This window comes from Peromyscus californicus, unplaced genomic scaffold, assembly GCF_007827085.1.
Source record: "Peromyscus californicus insignis strain IS unplaced genomic scaffold, ASM782708v3 Scaffold_4__1_contigs__length_199733344, whole genome shotgun sequence".
Lineage (NCBI taxonomy): Eukaryota > Metazoa > Chordata > Mammalia > Rodentia > Cricetidae > Peromyscus > Peromyscus californicus.
In genome coordinates this window covers 153,646,432-153,672,587 of record NW_026294562.1, presented here as the reverse complement: position 1 = coordinate 153,672,587, position 26,156 = coordinate 153,646,432, and the positions used below count along the sequence as shown (strand labels likewise).

Genomic DNA, 26,156 nt, shown 5'->3' with positions numbered 1-26,156 from the left:
GTCTTCATATTAAAATTTGAAAACTAGAAGGCAGGGAAGCCTGGAATGACATCAAGTACATTTCTGTTTGTGATTTTGTCACCAGTGTCCTGTTCTCCACAGGGTTACAGAGGAGAGTTAAAAACTATAACAAATGAGCAAATGAACCATAAGTTCAAGGGTAGTTGAAAATTTGGAGTAAATGTTCTGGTTGTGAATTGTACCTATATGCAAAGGCACAGGTCTCTGACATGAAAAGCATGGGCTGTGCTTCAGAGGAAACTACAGAGCACCTCAGTTTGGGAATTGTGTCCTAAACCCTGAGAAGAGCCTTGAGATCTATACATGGTTGTAAACAGTCTAGAAAAGAGGGCCGCATAGCTGGGCAGGTAGTATCTTTTAGAGCTTTCTTTCCACTCCATTTCGCCATACAGCAATTCTTAATGGGCTTCTATTTCTCACCCCTGAAGCCACAAAGACATTTGAAGAGAAGACAGGTTTTCTTTTCCACACCTGCCAATGGTGCTATCGGTAGCTTAGCCTGAACGGTACCCATATAGAAAGCTTTGCATCACAAGATCTTTCTGGATAACTTCTTGTTCTAGATAGAGGCTTTCATGTAGGAGAAATCATCTGAGAATGTTGAAATAGAGCTCCAGGCTCAGGGAAAGCATCCAGAAGACCTTACAAACTAACCTCACATAAGAGCTTTGAAGAAAATGACCCAACTAACTCAGCTGTGTTCACCAAGATCATATCATTCATTCTTGGAGCATTGATCTCCCCATAGTAGCACAAGGTTTTAATCCCGGAAAACATCTGGGGCATCAACAGCTTAAAATAATCAGACTGGTAGGAGGTAAGCAGTTGACTTAAATATATTGAGCTTGCTGCTGATGGTAGCATGGCAGTGGTTGGTACAATTGTTCACCAGTGTGCATTTCAGCTTCATGAAATGGAAACAGGAAGCCAAAATAGGATCCACTCATCTTCAGCTCCCATTGTGACTGGTTTTGCTAGTCAGTGTTTTTCTAGTCAGTGGAAAACAATGCTGCTGAGAGTGACTTGAACTGTGGAGGCCTGGCTCAAGAGTGTTCAGAGGAGAACAATGTTAGTATGTTCCCTAGACACTATTGTTGGGGTATTTTGGTGAAGAATATGGCTGTTTTCTGCCCTTGTCCAAAAAATATGTCTGGGCCTAAATTGAAGAGTTTTGCATTAATTTCATTGGCCAAGGAAATCTCAAAACAGACTAGTATTAACTCTGTCCTGTGGTTGTTAGAGTTCACTCTTATGCAGAACTAAAATGAAAAGGAGGAAGCTGATCAAAAAAGTTATAAAATGTAGAATTTGAGGAGAAAATTGGCATCAAGAAGTGGAATGGAGCTAAGTCCTGTATTCTAGGATATAAACAGATTAACAAAAGACCTGCTATTAAGGGACTAAAGGGTGTGCTAACCTCAGGAAAAGACCCTGCTCAGATAAGCTTCCAACTTGTGAAAAGGAATGAAATAATAGCTTAGATCCTGGCATAATGGTATATTCCTTTCATCTTAGCACTCATGAGAGAGAGGCAAGAGAATCTCTGAGTTCAAGGCCAGCCTTGTCTACATACTGAGATTCAGGACAGCCAAACTTAGGCAGTAAAGGAAACTATCAAAAACAGAAAGGTGGTAAGATATAATTAAAGAGGGTGCCAGGTTACTGCCACAGCAAGCAGTGGAACTTGGCAGCTTTGGCCATGTGGTTCCTGTTTTACAGTCAAGGATAGAAGGTTATGGAATCTCCCTCTGCAAAAACAGAAAGCATCTAGGCCAGGCATGTCTCAGGAGTGCCCCTGTATGGAGGCCTAGTGAGGCAATCATATGAAGCTGTGAATGTGAAGCCTGGATTGCCATGGAGATCTCAAGATTTTGGAGATGCCGTAGCTGTTGGATACCTGTTGAGGAAAGCTGCTAACAGGGAGTTGAATGAGCCCAAGAGAAAGAAGTGTGTTACAGTCACAAAGCTGAACAGAGTTGGAGATCTGAAGAGTGTTTTGACATTGGACATGGAGATGAAGTGTTTACAGTTTACCCAACTTGTTTTGCAACTTGCTTTGGTCCAGTTTTGCCTCACCATGCTCCCTTTCCTCCATTTTGGAATGGTAATGTATATCATGTGCCATTATATGTTGGCAGTATGTGATCTCCCTTTCCATTTTGATTTCACAGGAGTTTCCGTTAAGAGATTGACATGGGTCTTGGAAGATATTTTGGACTTTAAAACAAATTTGAGATTATTACAGACTACAGGGACTTTTGAAGTTTGACTAAACTCATTTTTTTGCATTATGATAAAGATATAAGTTTATGGGTCCCAGTAAGTGGAATGTGATGGTTTGAATGAAAATGACCCCATAGGTTCACAGGGAGTGGCACTATTAGGAGATGTGGCTTTGCTGAAGTAAGTATAGTGTTGTTGGAGACAATGTGTCTCAGTTTCTTTATGCTTTCTGTGGATCCAGATGTAGAACTCTCTGTTCCTTCTCTAACACCATGTCTGCCTGTTTGCAACCATGCTTCCTATCATGAGGATAAGGGACTAAACCTTTTAACCTATAAGCCAGCCCCAATTAAATGTTTTCCTTTATAAGAATTGCCATGGTCTTGGAGTCTTTTCACAGGAATAAAACCTTAACTAAAACATAGTTCTTAACAGTTCACCCAAGAACTATGGAATACATATCCTTGTCAGCAACCTACAGAATTTTTCTATAATATAACATATTTTAGGTTATAAAGGAATCTTAATGAGTGTAAAGGAAACTGCAATGTTTTGTACAATATTAGTTCACAATAGAATAGCATTAGAAGTGGTGAATAATCCACAGCCCAACTGATGATGGTTTGTGCAAGCCACCCATAGGCCAGACTGGGTCCTCAAGACCTGGAATGGCAGGAAGACTTCCATGGCCCATCTGATGCTGTCTAGCTCAGGTGTATGCAAGCCACCCATAGGCCAGCCTGGTGGGTCCCATTATGACAAGCAAGAGTGTGGTCGAGAAATGGCAGAGAAGAAGGAGAGGAATGGTTCATGTGCTATGGAATGAGGTTGAATGGAACAGGTTAATGTGGTGAGGAGTAGGCTGATGTGAGAGTCCTTCTTGCCAATCAGGGGGATGGTGGCATCTGGGTCAGATTGCTGCCAGGGGTTATGTCTGGGTTCATGGTTCTACCACAGCCAGGGGCTGTGTAGTCATCCATGATCCCATTGCTACAAGGAGCCATGGAGTTGTCCAATGTCTGGGCTGCCATCAGTGGCCATGTGAGTGTCCAGGAGCTGTGCCACCACCAGAGCCACAGTGATCTGTGGGGCCTGTGCTACCATCCAGGGCCATAGTGTCATCCAGGCCTGAGATGCTGCAGAGGGCCATGTCTGGGTCCAAGGCCCTACAACATTCATGGTCTGGGTCAATGTCTGTGGCTTCTGCTGCAACCAAGGTCTGTGTAGTTGCTGGGATCGGATCAATCACCTGGGACTATGTTGTTGCCCAAGGTCCATACCACATCTGGGGAAATACAGACCAAAGTGGCATATTCTGCTTTCTGTTGCCATGGTGATGTCTGGGCCAGGGCTGCTGCTGGGAGCCATGTATGGCTCTGTGGCCCTACTATATCCGGGGTCTCTGTAGATGTCCATGTATCTTTTCACCATGAGGGCATGCAGATTCCTTGGGTCTGAGCCAGCACCTTGGGCCATGTTGCTATCTGAGGGTCATGCTGCCACTGGGGTCATGCTGATGTGAGTGACCTATACCACCATCTAGATTCACTATGACATCTAGACCTGGTTGCTGCTGTATACCACGTCTGGGTTTATGGTCCCCCTACAACCAGTATCTGTGTTGTCACCAAAGGTTACATGAAAACCTGAGATAGGGGATGCAACCTGTGGCCTTGCTGGTGTTCAGGAACCATGCCACCACCAGAGCCATCCTGATCTGGGTGTCCTGCACTAATACCCAGAGCCGGGATGTCACCCAGGCCCAAGCTGCTGCTGAGGGTCATGTCTAGGTCCATGGTCCCACTTCATCTGGGGTATGTGTTGATGTCTGTGGCCTGTGTCGTTCAGATGGCCATAGGATACATTCCTGATGAAATAAGAAAGCTTTGTTGAGCCAGCCCCATCATTCACTGACCATGATAAAGCTGGATCTGCCCCTAACTGGATAGTGCAGTAAGAAAGCTCACCCCGATTGTAATAGCAGAGCTGGGCCCCACACTTTGGAGAGATTGTCCACCCTCTCATCATGGGTATAGGGGAGCTGGCTCTGCCACTCACTTGAGGGGTGGCCCCAGTGGTCTGGACTGATCAGCTCAACTACCTACCCAGGCCCACAACCAGGCCTGGGGTTGTCCCACCCTAACATCTACCCTACCTAGGAACTTCTGGAGCTGGTGAAGGGACTGGTCCTGTGAAACAATACCCACAAGATCTCAGTGACTCCAGGTGGCCTTAGGATATCCAAGATGTTTTTCAGTGAGGATCCATTGATGATGATATAGCATAAACCAGAGGCCTTGAACCAGACCATGACTCTAGGCAATGAATGAACATTTGCAAGTAAAGCTGATTGGACTATAGTTTACTGTGTGACACATTGCAGCACCCATTGCTACTAAGACGAATGAAGAGGAGTTGGTGAAGCTGGAAAGATGGAGGAACTAAGAGGTTTTTGCTTGTTTTTCTTTTTTTTTTTTTTTTTGTTTGCTTGGTTTGGTTTGATTGATTTTCTTTTTGGGGGCACAGCAGGGGTAAAGGTAGCATATGGAGGGCCTGGGATGTGAGTGAATTAGGGTTCATGATGTGAACTTCCCTAAGATATAATAAAGAAATTAGGTTAAACAAAAATAGATGTGGTTACCAAAAGAAACAATAAAATAACATACAATGACATAAAGATTGAATAGTCAGTGGATCATTACAAAATGACAGGAGGGCTGGAGAGATGGCTCAGCAGTTTAGAGCACTGGCTGCTCTTCCAGAGGTCCTCAGTTTAATTCCCAGCAACAACATGGTGGCTGGCAACCATCTATAATGAGATCTGGTGCCCTCTTCTGAAATGCAGGCATACATGCAGGCAAAACACTGTATAAATAAATTTTAAATAAATAAATTTTAAAAAATGACATGAAAGTAGAAAAGAGACTTGTTGGCAGGAAGAAGAAGATCAACAGGGTTGTTCAGGACTGAGAGAGGGTAACAGTGGGTGAATATGATCACAATGAATTGTTACATGTATAAAACTGAAAAAAATGACAATAACATAGATAAATGGTATTCACAGTGATTTAGTCAATGTTATTCCAAGATGCAAGGGTGGTAAAACATGGCTAAATAAATAAATTAATGTAATAAAGAGCATAAATATGAAGTAAAAATGATCATTTCAAAATATGTAGGAAATGAAGTGACAAAATTGAATGCCACCCAGGGTGACAATCTGTGCACAAACTTGGATAAGAAATAGGATAGCCTAACATGGTAAAAGCAATATAGCACAAAGAGAGAGCCAACAGCTCTATGAATTGGGCAAACACAAAGTTATTAAACAAATATAAAATAAGTATGACCTTTTGACCTGTTATATTTATCATTGAGCTTGAACTCTTCATGAAAGTAATGTCAAGAGAAAAAAGCATCCAATTTAAATTTCAAAGGGTAAAAATTCACTTTATCCTTTATTTAAAGATCATATAGTCTAGAAATGCCTCAGTGCATCAGGCAGTGAAGATGGGCTGTATTTCTATTCCCATCCTCAGATTGTGTGAGACTTTAACATTGTTTACTTATTAATAAATGCACACATGCAAATCTTTACAGCATTAGATGATGAATCATGTATTATTTAAAAAGGCAAATTCAACAAAAGTCATTGACCAACACTGAAAAAGTGATAAAGAAATTCTCAACATTCCTAACTCTTTTTGTTAACAGCCCTGAATATATTCACAATTGTTCAAGCATGGACAAATCATTGACACTGATCATGGGCAGTATATTGAGGTAAAGATCCAACACAGGTTAGTTGAGCAGCAGGACACTCTTAGTTGCACAGCCTGGGGATGGATGTGGTTCTGACATGATTGCTCAGCAGAGGAAGGAGGAGGAACGAAGGAGAGGTGAGCTCTTATTGATGCTGCAGAAAGGGACCTGAAACATGGGCATGTCTAATGGAGGACTGCTAAGTGGAGTGCAGTAAATGAGAAAGAAAAACCTAACATAATAGGAGCCTTCTCCATAGTCCCTTCTAGATGGTAGAAGATGGAGAGTTTTCTCTGATGACAAAAGCTTTCTGTGTAGACTGAAGAGAAGCTGAGAAGGTGCAGCAATTGAAATACAAATAGTGATGGATAGGCAGTTGCAACTAGACTCTAGTTACTAGAGGAACAGGATGAGCTCATATGTGGACTAAATAAATTCATTCTTTAAAAACTTACTTATATTGTCACCTTGAATCCCCCCTAGAGCATGTGATGTAAGAATGACTGTTTTTACCAGTTTTCTGAGGATGGGATTGTAGCATAGAAGGATGAGTGATTATACCTGTCTTTGTCAATGTGAATTCCAATCCAGAAAAACTGCCTCACTAACAATACAGTGTGTGTGTGTGTGTGTTTGCGTGTGTGTACACAGATGTTTATAGAAGTTACAGACAGATGTCAAGTTTTTCTTCAGTAGATCACTACCTTACTTTTTTGAGACAGTGTTTCTCGCTGAACATGGAGCTCACAGACTCAACAGCAGACCAGTAAACTCCATGGATCCTCTAGTCTTGCTTCCCTGGCACTGCCATTATGGCATGCTCTGTCAGACCTGGATTATTCTGGAGACTGGAATTCATGTTATCATGCTTATATCACAGTTACTTTATAAAATAATCACACTACCCAGGAAAGGATTACCGCCTTGAAAAACTTGTTTACACCACAACACTCTGTGCCTATTAGAAGTGAATAATGGAAAAGCACAGGAGAATTCTCCACAATATAAGCAAGATAGCAGCCATAATTGTGGATGATTAAAATCCCTAGCTAAAAAACTTGTAAAACAGCAGGAGAGAAGTCAAATGGTGCTGCGAATAGGTAGTGGACATCAGTTACAGTCAGCATAAACGTGACAATGGTAGTGTTCACCTGTAAATGTAAGTAATGCATTCCTTAGTCAACATTTGTTGTGATGTTTTCCCTATGGAGAAATATGTTTAAATGTATGAAAGGGATTTCCTGAAATCAAATTAATATCATATCATTGTGTTTCTCTCTCTGCATCTCTTGTGATGCTTTCTCTCTGTTTTCTGCTCCACTTTCCTATATTTTCGAGCAGATACCAAAAATCTCCCTATGATCTCATGCTTGAAGGATCTTCAAGACATTTATTGACTGCCAGAGAGACTAAGTCCATTTACTTCTCTCTTAATGAATAATCTGAGTTTTTAATTAAAGGGGATCCATATTTGCATTAGTCTTTATCAGATGACAAAAACATTACTAGAAACTGGAGATTCAGAGATGAGTGGAAAAATGCATCAAGGCTGTGTCAGGATTTTATATGAACAACCCCCCTGCTCCTCTGTGTGTCTTTCCTGCACTGACATGTTGATATGCCTGAAAATCCTTGACCACAGCATGCCACTGCTCCTTTATGTCTGAAGAATAGCAATGCTGTACTTCTCTGTCTGGCCAGGTGCAGCTGCAAACCCATGCATAACAACTTTCTTGGTAAGGTATTTTCTACAATTCTGTATTTGAGTAGCCACTCTCATGCTATAACAAATAAGAAGTATATTTCCCTCCATAAATTTCAGGCTAATCTTGTTTTTTTTTTTTATCAAAATGGTTGCTTACCACACAAAAGCAGCACTAAAAGAATAAAATGTAAGCAAGACAGAAATAACTCTTTGGAGGTAATGAGAGAAATGATCTATGACAATTAAATCTAGAAACCTCACAGTGGAAGATTTGCAAGTGAGGAAGTTTTTCCTTCCATCTTTCTCTCTGATCTCTGACATTTCACAGAAGTGCCTTATCTCACTCCTAAGATCTGTCCTTTTCTCTAAGTTTCTTTTTATTTGAGGCAGTTGATGACATTTCAAGGGCACAAGAGAGCAAAAGGCAAGATGCTTGAGAATTGTATTGACCTTCTCCTGGTCAGCTGTGTGTTGATAACAGCAGTGCCTCTCCCTGCATTTAGTTATCCCCTCTTACTACTGACCTATAACTATGACCTCTCTTCTCCCCTCCCTTATCCCCTCTCTTATACTCCAGTACCAATTCCTTCTGCTGATTATTGGAGCCAAGGAGTGAACATCATCTTCACCCTCTTGATTTATCATTATTCTCCATTTATCTCCTCCCTCATCCCCTCTCTCGTACTCCAGTACCAATTCCTTCTGCTGATTATTGGAGCCAAGGAGTGGACATCATCTTCATCCTCTTGATTTATCATTATTCTCCATTTATCTCCTCTTTCCCTAAGACCTCTAGTCTTCGTAAATAAATATTTCCTGTGTTATTCCTCAGTTATTCAAATTCTAGCCATCTGTTTTTTCTTGAATGCAACATACAAACTTTACAGATCAGCTTTGAGAGACAACAAACAATGAGCCTGTTGTACAGGGTTTTTCCCTGGGAAACAAAATATTCACATTACATTTCTCCTTAAAGAAATAACAGACATGAATATGAATGATTTTGGAGAAACTAAGCAAAGCCTGTTTAAGCCAGTCCATCTCTCTACTTCAAAAGGTAGCTTCTGTCACATTTCTTCCCCAGGAAGAAGCCCTGGACCCTACATGTTGCATTTTGTGGTAGCCACATAGTGATACGGATATAGAAAAAACTCTAAGATAGCAACTCTCTGAACATTCTTTGAATATATACTTACCTTTCTTCCATTTTTAGGTCTAGAGGTGGAGAGCTGAAGAAGGTCCTTTCACAGATTGGATCTAGACTCTGCTTCCTTGTTCTGGAATTGGAATTTGCATTTAGGAGCTGGGTCAATGTTTCTGACCCAGGTGAGGCTTATAAAATGTTGAGCAGACCTTGTGACTTTCAGTATGTATATGGGGAACAAGTCACACACCAGAAACCATTGAATCCGGATGCCGACTAAGATGTTTCTTGGCATCTGCCCCATTTCCACTCTTTTATCATCCTTTCCCATCTCATCCTTTTAGGTCTACCTGTGTCAAATAATTACTCTTTCCTCTTTTATGAACCAACTCCCATAATAGGTTGCAACATCAAATATCATCTTGAGTTATGTGAGTGCATAACAGAATCATAATCATATCATGCCTCACATATCAGCCTCTACCACCCCATCCTAAGTGATCTACTTACCTGTGAATACTTTTGTTCTCTACATTAAGTGACAATCCCTACCACAGTTAGAAACATTAAAGACTGCCAGCTTGGGGTTTGTGACTGTATAACTGTAGCATAAGCAGATCTATGTAACCTTGCAGGGTTCTGCATGGTGTTGGTGTGTCTCTCTTGGTACTTCTTCCACAGCAGTGATGCACTCAGTATGGTTTTCTTCCAAGTGACATACAAGCTGATAGTACTTCTGAGTCTTCTCCAGGTATCCTAAGTTCCATCTCTCACTCATCTTCACACTTTTATTCCTAATGAAGAATCAGCCTGCCTCTGTCTTAGTCTTCAAGGTCATGATAGTGAATACAAATTAGCTTCAGTCCTGTTAATGATTAAACCTCTGCTTTTCAAAGATTGGGTTATGTCTCATCTGTGACCTTAAGTAGAAATTGTTCTGTACTGACTGTTACAGGAATGGTAATCATGTATTTGTTTCAAAAAGTTGTTTATAACCACCATGCAAAACTACCTTTGCTTCAAAATGTCAAATGACCACCTATGACTACTTTGTTATGACTACCTATTGTGATTATCTTGTTTTGACCACATGTTATATTCTGATTCTGCAACCCTGCCTATTCCCCCCACTTGGAAACCCCCTACACCTGAGATCTATAAAAGCCTTGTCTTCCTCACATCCAATGCTGAATTCTTGAGCCCTATCTTAGGGAGCAGCAACCCATGTACATGAATCAAAATGCTTGCTTCAATGTATTGCTTGCTTTAATTAATTTGGCCATGATGATTTGAGTCAGTGGTCTTTTTTCTCCCATCTTTGGGATTAATACTAGCACCGCTGAACAGAGCTGTTTTTTTTTTTTTTATTTTACTTCATCAATATAAAGAAGTGTATTGGCCCACCAACCTCATTAAATGCAAATTTCAGTGTGTGTACCAGTTTGTGTAAACTATTCCATAAAATTTGTTAATCTTTGTATTCTTAGAGTGTAAATGCTCTTAATTTTAAGTATCTGTATATGATTTAACATTAAATCCTTGAAATCATAGTCACCTTGGGTTCCTTTCCAGTTATTAAAAATGTATTTCATTTGGAAGACAAGAGGGACAAGTACATTGTAGACTGTTGGGAAAATGCTGTGTTTTGGATGTGGCTTAACTGTGTCTACCAAGTAGTGTGTACTTGTTCAGCAAGGGTGATGGCTTTGGGAGGATGTGTGGGGCTTTTAAGGGGTGAATCCTAATGGCTGGTCCTTAGGGAACTTGATCCTGGTTTCACATGTGATCTATAGTGTTGTTTGAGAGCTGTCATAAAAAGAACATTCCTGGCCTTACTTGGGTCTCATTGCTTCCTGTATCTTCCAACATCCAACCTTAGCCATGCCCAGAACCCTGAAGCATATGAGATGTTCAAAATGATGCAGTCTCAGTGGTGTCTAAAGTATAGTGTAAGTTTGTTTCACCAACATCAAGTACCCTTTCTCTTAATGTATTATATCAATGCGGGGTGGTGGTGGTGGTGGTTCACAGGACTACAGGGTAGGTAGAGGGTATACCAATACATTATCTATTACTTTCCAATTTTGTTTTACTCTATAATTAATTTAGATTAAAATGTTACAGAACAACTGAAAAATAGTGTGTGGCATTGAATACCTACATGTATGTCACCATCATTATGAGTAAAGTTACCTGAGTGGTAGAGGAGGTGGTTTACTAGACCTATTACCAAAAAGAAAATATAAACATTCATATACTCTACTACAATTAAGCAAAATTTAAAAATTTGTCATATTTTCTTCTAGTAGGTCTTTGAAAAAGATAAAATTTAGAAAGAGTTATTGGGTCTCACTTGCATTTCTACTTCCATGGCCCACTTCAGAATTTCTAAACTTGGTAGGAATTATTCTCTTCCATGTTCAACAAGATGCTAAAAGAAAAATTCCTTATGAACATTGAGATTATGTACAGCTGAATTATCCACTGGTAAGAAACTCAGCTAGAATGTGAAAACATGCACTATAAACTAGCACAATGATGTATTAATGCTAAATAATAACCAGGTGCAAGTGACACATAGAATTAAAATCTGAGCTGTCTTATAACAGCTTAATCCATCCTCTACATCACACATCTAAAAATTTTGTAGTTCATTTTTATCTGAAGAATAAGGTTTTTAACTCATGTGAATATGGAAGCTCATCCATGTTTTAAATTTTGCTATATACATAAACACAAATGCAGAAATCAAGATATACCAGTCCTAGGCATACCCCAAGACTCTGTATCCTACTTCAGAGAGAGTTGCTCATTGATTGATGTATACTGTTGGTTTATTCACAATAGCAGTAAATACAAAAAGCCTAGATATCAATAAAGTGATGAATGAATGATGAAAATGTTGTTCATATACATATAGTATATTATTCATCTGTAAAGAAATTTGAAAAATTTAGGTAAATGGATGGAGTTGCAAATGATACTTCTGAAGGAGATAACCCCAATACAGAATGTCAAATGTCACATTTTCCATTGTGTATGTAGATAACATATTTGATTCTTCAGATATTTGTGTTTAAATTGGAATATCCATATAAGTCAGGAAACTGGTAATGGGCTGTGCAGGTAGTAGGGCAGGAGAATTCAAGAGCAGGTGTTATGAAGGGGAAGGGGAATAATGGGACAGAAAGTCTGAATGAAATAGAGGATGGGAGGGCAGGGAAGAGATAGGGAACTGAGACGTGTACCTAACATCAAACACCTTTGAAAAAGGCACATGGAAACCCACTACCATAGTCACATCCATATATGTATATATACATATTTGTAAGTAGTGTTACTCTACAATGGAGGAGACAATATAAGCTGTGAAAAGTGATACCCAGTGCTAGTTTCAGGTTACTCTTTTTGGGGTGTTGGTCAGTGGGGTTCTATAGGCTCCCAAACCTCAAACACTGCAGGTTATTGCCAATGCCCTTGATAGCTCTCTAGAACTTGATGCTAAGACCCTGTTGATGAAGACACCACATACTTGAGTCACAGAGCATGGAGAAATCAAGGTGGTTTATTCTGGCTTAAAGTTTGAAGATCTATCCCACCATGGTGAGGAGGCATGGCACAGGAGTTTGAGGCTGGCTTGTCACATTGAATTGGTAGTTTAGAAGCAGAGTGTGAACAAGAGGAGAGGCACCTTCCTTTGCAGTGACCCACTTCTGCCAGCAAGGCTCCACCTTCTGAAGGTGCTACGTCCTTCTCATCTGCCATTCTTCCTGGGACCAAGTGTTCAAATGCAGAACCTGTGGGACACTTCACATTGAAACTGCCACACTCCATCACAACAGCTTGATGAATGAGCATCTCTCAGAAAAGTATCCCCTCACACCCCTGCCTGGAGTATGGAGGTGCAATTGACATCAGTCCCCTTCCAAGCTTCAGTTCCCCTTGTCCAGGAGGTTATATGACTGGATTTGAAGACTTGAGTTTTCTCCTAGAGACCTCAGTCTTCTTTTTTGTTTGTTCCCCTAGAACATGATATTTGTCTTCTAAATCTTGCTTAAATTTCTGTCCTGACTCCTTTTGAAGATGGGATCTTACCTAGAAGCATAAACTAAGTAAATCCTTTCTTTCCCGAAGATGCCTTTGGTCAGAATATTTGTCACATGAACAGAAAAGAATCTTGAACATCTAGGAATGAAAGAATTCTGAAGAAGCTGCAAACAGTGGACCCCAGGTGATGGGGTTTCTGAGGGGAGCAAAGACTGTCTAGTACTGGGCTAGAGACCCTTCCTGCAGTATTTTCTTCAACATTTTGACATCATTCTGTCCTTGTCCTTTGAGCTTTAATGAAGTTGAATTTAAAGCTAATGGACTAATTTGTGTGATGAAGAAAAATGTGTTAAACAAGCTTAAATCATTGGAAAAGAGCATGTAGCCAATGTAGAAGCTGTACCTGTCAGAGAGATTAGGATCACTAAGCAGAAATCTGGGGTTCATCACTGGGAAAACAGGACAGTGTTTCTTTGGTGTCTGCATACAGATGCTGTTAATGGCTGTGGGCCTAGAAGTTGAGGCTTCATCTCAAACTGGCATCAGAACTTCCCTGTACTGGTTTTGAAATTATGAAAGACAAAATATACAGGGGGACATAAATGGCAGCTGAGGTCAGACACTGGGTGGTAGGGTTGGCCCCTGACAGGACTACCAGGGAGGTCACTGTGTGACATTGTGAAGGTAACGTTTAAGTTGTCATGGAAATTCCAGGATAGTAGAGTTGCCAGGACCATTGGATATCAGTCAAGAAGGACTTTGGGTACACAGTGGAGCTGGTTAAGGAAGCTATGTGTGTTCCCAGCAGCAGGTTTGGAGCAAAGGAGGCTCCCCAAGCCTTTTGGAGTCTGGGTGATTATGAACTTCAGAAACTGCATTTTGAACTGAAGGACACAATGTTTATCCTGCTGGGTTTTGTTTGTTCTTTGATTTTATCAGTTTTGGAGCTCATAATTAGGAAATGTTAGACTGTGAGTTGTGTTGTGCCTCCTAACTCCTGGTTTGAGAATGAAGCACTGAAAGCTTCTTGTGTTGCCACATCATTATGAGCCTATGGATTTGAGAGATGGAAAGGTTTGTATTAGAAGTGATTTGTTTGGATGTTAAGTTGACAAGAGGTGGAGTCATGGATTTTTTAAAGGAGACCTAGGATTCTTGGCAATGAACAACATGGTTGAATTCCTGCAGGAATCCCCCAACAGGTAATATTTAAAGCTGAAGTGGAGACCCAAGGGTGTTGAAGAGGACAGGAGTGTGGGATGTCTGAAGAGGAAAGATGCAGGGCATTAATGGAATGAGCCATAGAGAGAAGCCATGTGGCTACAAGAGCCAAGCACTAGAGGCAGCAATGTCTGAGTTTATTGAAGTTAATGTCATCGTAGCATGTGACATGGGTGCCAGACAGAGATCTACAGAATTTAATGTTTTTTTCCCTGTGGTTAAGTTTTGCTTTGGTGTGATATTTTCTTGTTCTCCCCTTAAAGAAGGGTAGTGCTTTCTCTTCCACAGTAGCTCAGTAGAAAGTCTGTTGTATTTTATTATTCATGGAAGATCACAGACATTGATCTCAGAGGAGACTTTGAACTTGGACTTTTGAACAAATTTGGAACCATTAAGACTTGGGGAACTCTTAAAGATGGGCTACATGAATTTTACACTATAAAATGTGCATGACACTTTGGGTTCAAAGTCAGTGTTTTTGTTAGGGTTTCTATTGCTGTGAAAAGACACCATGACCACAGCAACTCCTATAAAGAATACACTTAATTGGTGTGACTTAGTTACAGTTTTGGAGGTTCAGTCCATTAGCATCATGGAGATGAGAACGGCAGCATGTAGGCAGACATGGTACTGGAGCTGTGAGTCATACATCTTGCAGGCAACAGGAAACGATTGAAAAATTGGATAGTTTCTTGAGCATAGGAAATCTTAAAGTCTGCCCCACCGTGACACACTTCCTCCAACAGGGCCACACCCATGCAAACAAAGCCACACCTCCTAATAGTGCCATTTCTTATGAGATTATGGGGGCCAGTTACTGTCAAACTACCACTTTCCACTCCTGGACCCCATAAGTTTGTAACAATATCATAATGCAAAATTCATTTAGTCCAACTTCAAAAGTCCCCATAGTCTATCACAGTGTCAACAATGTTTTAAAGTCCAAAGTTCAAAGTCTTTTCTGAGATTCATGTAATGTCTTAATTATAATCACCTTTAAAATCAAAATTAAAATGCAGATCACATAATTCCTACATACAGTGGGACAGGATGTACATTATCATTTCAAAATTCCTGGAAGACATCTTAGTGAGGAAATACTGGACAAAAGCAAGACTGAACACCAGCAAGGCAAACTCCAAATTCTGCACCTCCATGTCTGATACCAAAACGCTCTTCAGATCTCCAGCTCCATTCATCTTTATTGACTACAACACACTTCTACTCTTGGGCTGATTCCACTCTCTGTTTTCAGTTCTCCTTGGCAGGTATTCCACAACTCTGGCATCTCTAAAATCTTGGGATTCTCATGGCTATTCAGGATTCAACTTCACAGCTTCACAAGATGGCCTCCCTATTAGGCCTCCATTCAGGAACACACCTGAAACATGCCTAGCCTCAGTGGCTTTTCTTAGGAATGGAGGCAAACTCCATAACCTATTTCTTCTATCCTTAACTCTAAAGGCAGAACCATGTGGCCAAAGCTGACATGTTCTACTGTGAGCTGGGGCTGGAACATGCCCCCCTTGTTCAATTGCATCTTTACCAGCTTTTTGTCCTTCTCTGCCTGAGCTGGGCTGTCCTGAAACTTGCTCTGCAGACCATAATGGCCTCAAATTCAGAGATCTGCCAGCATCTGCTTTCCAGTGCTGTCATTGAAGGCATGTGCCACCACACCTGGCTCAAAACTTTTCTTTAATTCACAAGTTGGAAACTTAGCTGGGTTGTATCTTGCCTTAAGGTCACCCCTCCCTTTGTTCCATTTCTTCATCTGTTTATATCCTTGAACACAGGACTTAGTTCCATTCCACTTTTTGGTGTTCCTTTTCTCCTTACATTTTACACTTTGTAATTTATCCTGCTAGGCATTCTCTTTTTCACTATAAATTTTTGCTAGAGTTAGCACTAATAATCACACTACAGAGTTTATATTAGGCTGTTTTGAGATTTCCTCTGACAATGGAATTAATGCAAACCTCTCTACTTTAGCCTCAGGCAGTCTCTTTGGACAAGACCAAAAGACACTCACTTTCTTTACAGAATATCACAATGATCTCTAGACAGCATACTAAAATTCTTCTCCTCTGAAACCTCTTGATTGAGTCCCCAGTAGTTCTAATAACTCTTAGCACCACTGTGTTGCATGCTCCTACTAGTATGGCCCATTAAGCAGTGCTTAATGCATTCACTCTTTTTCTAACCCAAAGTCCAAATCCTTCAAACAAAAACATGGTCAGATCTATCACAGCAGTACCCAAGAGCCTGGTACCAATCTCTGTATTACTTAGTGTTTCTATTGCTGTGAAAACACACCACGATCTCGGCAAATTCTTATAAAGAAAGCATTTAATTGGGGTGGCTCAGAGTTGGTATTCAAATCTACTAGGAAACCCTCCAAATTATGGGATTAGTACATATCTCTTAAGTAATCTTAAATGTAAATTGTTTTAACTCTGCTTGATTGGATGGCAAAGCATCCTCCAGTTGTTCACTGTCTGAAAGCAACACATTTCTACTGACAAAAACATGTATAGAATGAAAACAAAAGGAGGAAAATATTATTCTCAATGAATGGAATATGAAAGAACGGGGCTGTCTGTACTTCTATTTGGCACAATAAACTTAAAAATACAAGTAATAATGATGCATACTACTAAATGGATAATTCATCAAGAACTAGTATCTGGATGGATGTGTGTGTGTGTGTGTGTGTGTGTGTGTGTGTGTGTGTGTGTGTGTGTGTGTGAGTGTGTGTGTGTGTGTGTGTGTACATGCCAGTAAACTCAACTATACAATGGCTTAACTCTTATTTTGGCTCTGTTTCTTATTTAATAAGACCATTTAGAATTTCATCTACATTTTTTTGTTTTGTTTTATTTTACTGAAACAAGGTATCACTGTGTAGCCCTGATGGCTTGACACTCACTGTGTAGGCCATGCTGGCAGCCTTGAACTCATGGAGATCTATCTATCTTTGCTTCTAGACTGTTGGGATTATTTGCAAGTGCTATTACACCTGATTCCAACTCTAATTAATGCATCATTCAAAACATAAATTGACAAACAAGCATCAGAGATAAATCACTTTAGCTAAAAGAAACTTAAAATACAAGTGCCTAGTACTTCACCAACAACTCTGGAGGACATATCCTACTCAACAATACACAAAGTTTCCTCTAAAATATGTCAGCTCAAAGGACAGTGTTTATAAAAGCCAACAAATTGAAATGCTTCCTGTATATTAACATCAAATACAATTAGAAATGAACAACAAAAGAAACAACAGAAAACATGCAAAGACATAAAGATTGTATGACCAATGAATTATAAAAATAAGACACCAAATAAGAAGAGAAACTGTTTGAAGAAAGAGATCAGCAGAAGCAGGTGGATGACAGAGAGTAATAGAGGGTGAATGTGATCACATGAATTGTTTACACACATGAAACTGAAAATAAAGTAATAGCAGCAATGATAAGGATTTAAAAACCGATAAAATTATATACAATAAATTGTTTTTTAAGAATTCAATGATCGTTCAATATACAAAAACATAAATCATAAATAAATATAACACAACATGTAAATAAAATGAAGAAAGAAACCCATTTGATAATTTCAAAAGATGCAAGAATGACATTGGCAAATTGAATGTCTCCTCAGAATAAAAACTCTGAAGAAACTTGGAATAGGAACATAATACCCTATGATGGTAAAGGTGATATATACACCCAGCAGCTTTCTGAATGATACCAACTCTTAATATTTGAAATAAGACAAACACATTTCCTCATAACTCTTTTATTTATCATTGTGCATGAAATGTTAGTAAAAGTAATAAATCAAGAGAAAGAAAAAGAACCATTCACGGTTTCTCTTTTTAATATAATAAAATTACATATTTTTAAAAAATATAGAAACATCTCAAAGAGTATCAGAAATTCAAATAGGAACAATTTTACAGCCTCATGTTTAGTTTGTGTTATGTCTTGGTATTCTCTTTTTTAGGAATGAATGAATGTATGAAGATTTATAGTGTTAGATAATTTGGGTGATACAAAAAATAAAAATGCAAATGAAACAGAAGACATAAGAACAGGCACAGATCAAGTGATGGAGAAATGCTCAATATTCTTAAATGTCTTTCGTGGACAGCTTGGAGTATATTCAATTAACAATAATTGATATTTGTTGGCAGGACATTGAAATAAAGACCAAACACAACATTGTTGAGCAGCAGGAAGCACTTAGGTACACAGCATGACAATGGGATGTTCATCTGAGATGATTGCTCAGCAGAGGAAGGAGGTCATCATCCCTCTAAGTGAGTGCTTTTCTCTGATTGCACTCCCATCACAGGTAAGAACACCAAGCCTTATGAATTTGCGTTCTAAGGCTTTCTGACTAAACAACAAATTTATCATTGGTCTACTCATCACCTTCATGGCCACACTGAAGTTAAACTTTTGTTTTCTTGATTTCAGAGGGCTTTGTTGTTTTGTGTTTTTGTTTGTTTTTTGAGAAAGAACTTAAGGGTGGATAGGGAACAGGAGAGGATCTGCAAGGACTTAGGTGGAGGGAAAGAATATAATCAACTGTATTTAAATTTAGTAATTGTTTTAAATAAAAATATTAAGAAGGAAGTGACAAGTTATTTTGTAATATTTGTGATATTCTGTAATATTCTTTCATGCTCTACAGTATATTTATATTTTTATTGTTAATGATGTATGTAGGTATAACCCATTGTTTTAATGGCTTTGTGGTTTTTTTTTTGTAGTTTTTTTTTTGTTTTTGTTTTTTTTTTTGATTTGCATATGTTTTTTTTTTAATTTATTTTAATTTATTTTGCAATACAATTCAGTTCTACATATCAGTCACGGATTCCCTTGTTCTCCCCCCTCCCGTCCCCCTCACCTTCCCCCCAACGCCCCCCCCCCATTCCCATCTCCTCCAGGGCAAAGCCTTCCCCACAGACTGAGGTCAACCTGGTAGACTCAGTCCAGGTAGGTCTAGTCCCCTCCTCCCAGACCGAGCCAAACAATCCTGCATAGGCCCCAGGGTTCAAACAGCCAACCCATGCAATGAGCACAAGATCTGGTCCCACTGCCTGGATGCCTCCCAAACAGATCAAGCCAATCAACTGTCTCACCCATTCGGAGGGCCTGATCCAGTGGGGACCCCTCAGCCATTGGTTCATAGTTCATGTGTTTCCATTCATTTGGCTATTTGTCCCTGTGCTTTATCCAACCTTGGTCTCAACAATTCTCGCTCATATAAACCCTCCTCATTCTCGTTGATTGGACTCCCAGAGATCCACCCAGGGCCTAGTCATGGATCTCTGCATCCAGATCCCTCAGTAGTTGGATGGATCTAGAAAAAATCATCCTGAGTGAGGTAACCCAGACTCAGAAAGACAAACATGGTATGTACTCACTCATAGCAGGATACTAGACATGAAACAAGGATGAATTGTCTGCTACTCACATCACCAGGGAGGCTACCCGGAAAACAGGACCCCAAGAAAGACACAGGGATCGCCCAATGACAGAGAAATGGAATGAGATCTACATGAACAGCCTGGACATGAGTGGGGGTAATGAAAGGCGAGGGTCGAGGGAAAGAGAGCTTGGGGGAGCGGGAGATCCCAGCTGGATCAACAACAGAGAGGGAGAACAAGGAATAGGAGACCATGGTAAATGAAGACCACATGAGAACAGGAAGAAGCAAAGTGCTAGAGAGGCCCACAGAAATCCACAAAGATACCCACACAACAGACTGCCGGCAATGGTCGAGAGACAGCCCGAACTGACCTACTCTGGTGATGGGATGGCCAAACACCCTAATTGTTGTGCTAGAAACCTCATCCAACTACTGGCTTTGTGTTTTTTATTGAATGGATATCCTCAAACTTATGTATCCATTTTTTTATTCCTGTATAATTAGGCATATTCAACTTTCCATAATTATTTACATTATAGTAACAAACACTATTTTTTTGTGTGTGTGTGAGTGTAGTGAACTTTACTGATGATATTAAAGAAGGAAGGGAATCTCTAAGCCTCTCTCTTTTTTCTGGAATTTTGAGATGGAAACTATGAGGGACAAGTGCAGTGTTGAGGGCTGAGTTGGTACAGGGACTTCTTCCTAATCCAGGACTTCTCTGGTTTGTTAGTTCTTGCTGTGGCAGGTGGTCCTTGGAGGCCATGAGGTCCACTGCCCTGCTGCTGTAGCTGTATTCATTATCATACCAAGAAATGATTTTTACATAGTTGACATTGAGAGCACTACCAGCCCCAGTATCAAAGATGGAAGAGTCAGTATCACTGTTAAAGTTGCAGGCAAAAACCTGGTCCTCATTATAGCCTGGGATGTCCTTTAGTGGGTTCTTGGTTGCCTGCTTCACCATCTTCTGGATGGCAGTCATGGCATTGACTGTTGTCATGAGTTCTTCCACAATGCCAAAGTTGTCATGGATGACCTTGGCCAGAGCGGCTAGGCACTTGGTGGTACAGAAAGAGTTGCTGACAATCTTGATTGAAATTTCATACTTCTCATGGTCCACACCCATCACAACCATGAGGGCATCAGCAGAAAGGGCAGAGATGATGATCCTATCTGCAACATCTTTCAAGTGGGTTCCAGCCCTCTCTACTGTTGAAGAAACCAGTAGCCTTCATAACATACTGGGCATCAGCATCATCCCTTTTGATATTGGCAGGATCTTGCTCCTAAAACAATGTGGCAGCCTTCCCATTGATGACAATCTTCCCATTCTCAGCCTTGACTGTGTGTATATGAGAGTTTACAAAGCTATATACAAATATTTTCAACTCTCCTAAGTTTCACAGAACTGACTAGCTAGAAAAGTAATTACTACAACTATCACAGTAACACTAGCTACATACAGTATCACCTGTATATTTTGTGGTGGCATTATTTTCTCATGTCCGTGTTGACAAATATTTTTCATTTAATTTTTGTTAAGCTGGTGAGAGTGAAATAGTATCTGCAATACATACTTTTCATTTAAACATTAACAATAAAACAAATAGACTCTCTGAATTACATCTCCAGATACCACCATATCCTAACCTCACCATCTAATAACTTTTATCATTAATATCTCTAAATACGACCTTATTATTTGTTAACTTGTCCATATGAAATGGGTCTTAAGACTTTCCTGAGGAAAGGCAGAATTCCATACATGAAACACATTCTTGTTCCTCACTTTCTTTCATGAACTCTTGTCTTTATGTTCTTATATTATAAATTCTGATATCACATATTCAGTCTCATTTTCTATGATTTTCCTCTTTATTCTTAAAGCTACAATTATTTTATGCAACTTATAATTTTTTAAACTGTGATTTCTTTTAAAAATTGACAAGGGTATCATTTTAGGGGTTTGTAGGTAGAATGCCATGATTTAGATGTAGATGAACTCTCTCCTCCCGCAGGGTTCATGTGACTGATGTGTTCTCCTCAGGGTCGTGGCTTTGGAAAATTTTGATTGGGTTGTAACAGGTAAAGCTTAGAGGATGCTCCTAAGTATTTTGGGGACATAGTCTCAGATGTCCAGTTGGAGAGATGGCTCAGTATTGAAAGTGTGTACTGTTCTTGCACAGGACCTTGGATCATTTCCAAGTGTGTAAAGCAATTAGCAACAACCTGTAACTCCACCTTGAGGGTAATCTAATACCCTCTTCTCTCCTCTGAAGGTGCCTTCACTCACTTACACAACCCCCCAAAATTTTAGTTAATCTTTTTAAAAAGAAGTTATACAGATGTAAAATATGTTTGGGAAAGAATTCATGATATCATTAAAAGTGAAAATTACAAACAAAGAGATGCCTGAATATAGGATATATATGGAATATTATATAGACTGTAAAAACACTGATCCATTAGAATATAATAAACGGCGATGGCACTAACATCTGCTGACATGGAGCAGCAGGAATGCTCATATGCGGTGGATGAAATAAAAAAGTACTCAGGAACATATAAAGTCAGGTAAAATTTCCTAAAAACACAAAAGAGGCTTATCATAAAATACCAGAGCCAAACAACTGAGAATTCGTCAAATTAATAAAAAAATCCACCCAACATACAACTTTAAGAAGCATCTGAGCTGAAGCTCATGACAGAGCACTTACCCAGCATGTGGAAGGCTCCAGGATCAATCAGTAGCACCTAAGAAGCAATATAAACAAAAGTTTGCAATACTGATTCTCTTTGCCAGATCTAGAAGTGTACAAAATATTCTTTGTAGGTAAGTGAGTGAGGAAGGAGTGGACCATCCATATAAAGTGAATCATTAATGATCATTAATAATAAATGCCCCGCTATGAGAAGACATGGAAGAAGCCTAAATGAAACCGAATGAAGTTAGTCTAATAGAACCACATGCTGGATCAAAGCAATAAAACAACTTATTGGAATACATGACTCAACAATGACATAAGGTAGTGATTACCAGGAGCAATGGCAGGAAATATTAGAATACAAGCTGTTTAGAGCACCAATACTCCTCTGCAGGAGATTATAAAGACAAGTGAATGTTGTTCTGCTTTTGTCAAAATTGACTGAACTGCATTCCAGACAAGCAGACTCCATGGCTGCTTGCCAGGGACTGCCACCTGTCCACTGCCCCCCTTTACCACTGTGAGACTCCAGTGATCCTAATCAGTTCCCCAACAGAGACTGTCCCTAACCACTGTCCAGCCACCACAAGTGGTAGGAGGTCCAGAACCCTCAGTCCATGTGAGGCTTATCCTAGTCATGCCAGTACTAGGACAGGGCTTTTTGTTTGTGCTCTCAAGACTTGAGAACCAGGACAAGCCCACACTCCATGGGAAGTTTGTTCCAAACTTCTTGACCAAGATGCTGCAGTCACCATATTGTAGCTGACAAACAGAATATCTGGGGCAGAGGTTATAGCATTAAATACCAACAGACAGAGGACATCCACATTTTAACCCTGCTATGAATTAGCTCCTATCTTAAAGCTATAGACATCTCTACTGAATGAAGAAAGGCAAATAGAACAAAAAGGAAAAATTAAAAATCTCATCCAACAAACTAACTGCTTGTGTGAAAATCTCAAATACAGAAATAAGAACATTTTGAAATAAAAACAAAATACAGGCCTTGAACTCAAAAAGATTCATCTGCCTCTGACTCCTGAGTTATGGAATTGAAGGCATGTGTCACCAGGCTTAGCAGAATATAGATTTTTAAAGAATGTTGTTATCATCTTCTGGATTTCCTCAGTGTCTGTTATAACATCTCTGTTTTCATTTCCAATTTTATTAATCTGGATATTCTTTTTCTGTCTTGTGTTTAATTTCTGTAAATGTTTGGCAACCACACAGATTTTCTCACCCAACCAACTCTTTTTCAATGATTATTAGTATTGTTTTTATCTTTTGTTGTTGTTTGGTTCTATTTTATTTATTTCAGACATGGTTTTGATTGTTTCTTCCCATCTAATCTTTATGCATATTACCCATTCTTCTTTTTCTGGAGTTTTCAGGTTTATAGCTAAGTATGAGATTGTTTAAGTTTTTTTTATGTAGGCATTTAGTGCTATGAAGTTGTCTTTAAAAAAAATTCTTAATGATTCTTTGTGGATTTTATACCTTGTATCCTGATCCCACTCATCTCCCTGTCCCCTTGCCTTTGTCCTTGCGATCTTACTCACACAGCACCCCCCTCCAATTTAAAGTATTGCCAAAAAAACAAACCAAAACCAAAAAATCCCAAGCAACCAACCAACCACAAAAGAAAAAAAAAATCTCAGTGTGGAAGCTGTAGTGTGACCCAGTGAGTTACGCAGTCTACATTTCCCTCATTGACATTACCAGGGCGAGCTCTCCAGCACTGCCCCAGCTAGCTCACCCAAAGCATCAAGCAACAAAAAGAAGGGCCATTTCTCCTGTTCTCATGCCCTTGGGCTGGCTCACCCACACTCACATCACCAGGACCAGCTCTACTGTTTCTTCCAGGCATGATGTATGGCCCACTTTCCTGATTAGAACTGCCTACATTTTGTCCCATAGATTAAGGTATGCTGTATTTTCATTCAGTTATTAAAAGTTTTTAATTTTCTTTTTGATTTCTGTCTTGACCCAGTTTTCAGTAAGTAGTGAGTATTTCAGTTTCCATAAGTTTGCTGTTTCTATTGTTGTTGATATTCAGCTTTAATTCATGGATTTCAAGTTAGAATTTAGTGTATTATTTTAGTTTTCTTTTATATGTTGACATTTGCTTTGTGTTATATATAATATATGGTCAAATTAGCAGAAAGTTCCATGGGCTGTTGAGAAGAGAGGGTATTTGTCTTAGTTACTTAAATTGTTATGACAAAACACCATGACTGAGACAAGTTATAGAAGAAAGAGGTAAATTGGGTGTCTTAGTCACTGTTCTATTGCTAGGAAGAGATGCTATGACCAAGAAAACTCTTCTGAAGAAAGCATTTAATTTGGAGCTTGCTTACAGTTTCAGAGATTTAGTCCATAATCATCATGATGGCGAGCACAGTCACATGTATAGCATGAGAAAAGAATCTGAGAGCTTGCATTGTGATTTGTTGGCCAAGAGAGAGACTCTGGGCTTGACAAGGGATTTTGAAAACTCAAAGCTCAACACCAGTGACACATTTCTTCCAACAAAGCCACATCTATCTCTATTTTTTCCATTTCAAGTTTATTTACATAAGGCATTCTATAATGTATTTTAAAAAATCTTTTAAAGTCTGAGGCAGCTAAAACATATTGCAATTTTTTCACCATTGTTTTTTAAATTTAACATAATTTCTTTATTGAATTTTTGGACCTTCACATCATGTACCCTAATTCTGCCCAACTGCCAATCCCTCCATATCCTCCACTTATCCCTGTAGTGCCCAAAAAAAGAATATTTAAAAAAATCAAACCAATCCATAACAAAACAAGCAAAAAATGAAAACAAAAAGAAATAAAAAAGAAACACAAAAACCCCAAGAAAAGAAAACAAACAAGCAAATCTCTTTGCTCCTCCATCTTTCCCACCTCTCCAACACCTCTTCATTTGTCCTGGTGGCACCTGGAGCTGCAGTGTGTCACACAGTATACCCTTCTGTCCAATCAGCTCTACTTGCAAATGTTCACTGCAATGAGTCATTGGTCTAGTTCAAAGCCACTGGTTTCTGGTACACCTTTATCCATGGATCTTCACCAAAACTCTCTCAGACATCCCTCAAAAATCCCCAGTCATGGGGATCTTGTGGATATCATTTCACCAGACCAATCCCTTCACCAGCTCCAGCAGGTTCTAGATATGATAGATGTTAGGGTGGGCCAACCCCACCTTGGGTGGTAGTCGAGCTGATCCATAGGTCCATGGACCCAGACATGGCCTTTGGCAGCAACCAGGGCTGGGACAACACCATGGACGTGGGTGGTAGCACAGGCCACTCAAATGTGTATGTCCCACTCTGCAGCATGGCCTCAAGACTCCAACAAGGCCACAAGTGGTGGCCCAGGCCCTTGGGCCTCTGAGTGTCCCCTAGTAGGCCACAGACTTCAACACGGACTCCGGCTGCACTAGGATCATGGACCCAGGCATGGTCTTCAGCAGTAGCCTGGGTCTGGATGTCACCATGGCCCCATTTGGCAACACAGGCTTTCCAGATTGGCATGGTCCCTGTGGCAGTGTGGCCTTTGGATACCAACAAAGCTTCAAGTGGTGGCCCAAACCCTGGGAATCTGAGTGGCCCTCATGTTGACAGGCACCATGGAAATCAACCCAGACCCTGGCTGCAGTAGGGCCATGAACTCAGATATGGCCCCCAGGTGAAGCCCTGACCTGGATGTCACTATGACACTGGATATCAGTATGTAGCAGTATGTACTATTTAGGTCTGTATGGCCTCAGATGCACCATGGCCCCAGAGCACCAACATGGTCCCTGGTGGCTGGCTGGTCAGACCCTTGAACAACCACACAGATCCCTGTTGCAACAGGAGTCACATACAATGACTCG

At 39.9% G+C, this 26,156-nt stretch overlaps 1 pseudogene; it reads right to left on the bottom strand.

The window, feature by feature from the left end:
- LOC128123983 (glyceraldehyde-3-phosphate dehydrogenase-like) overlaps positions 1-25,812 on the bottom strand; it is a 43,392-nt pseudogene extending 17,580 nt beyond the window's left edge.
- Between the last annotated feature and the right edge of the window lie 344 nt (positions 25,813-26,156).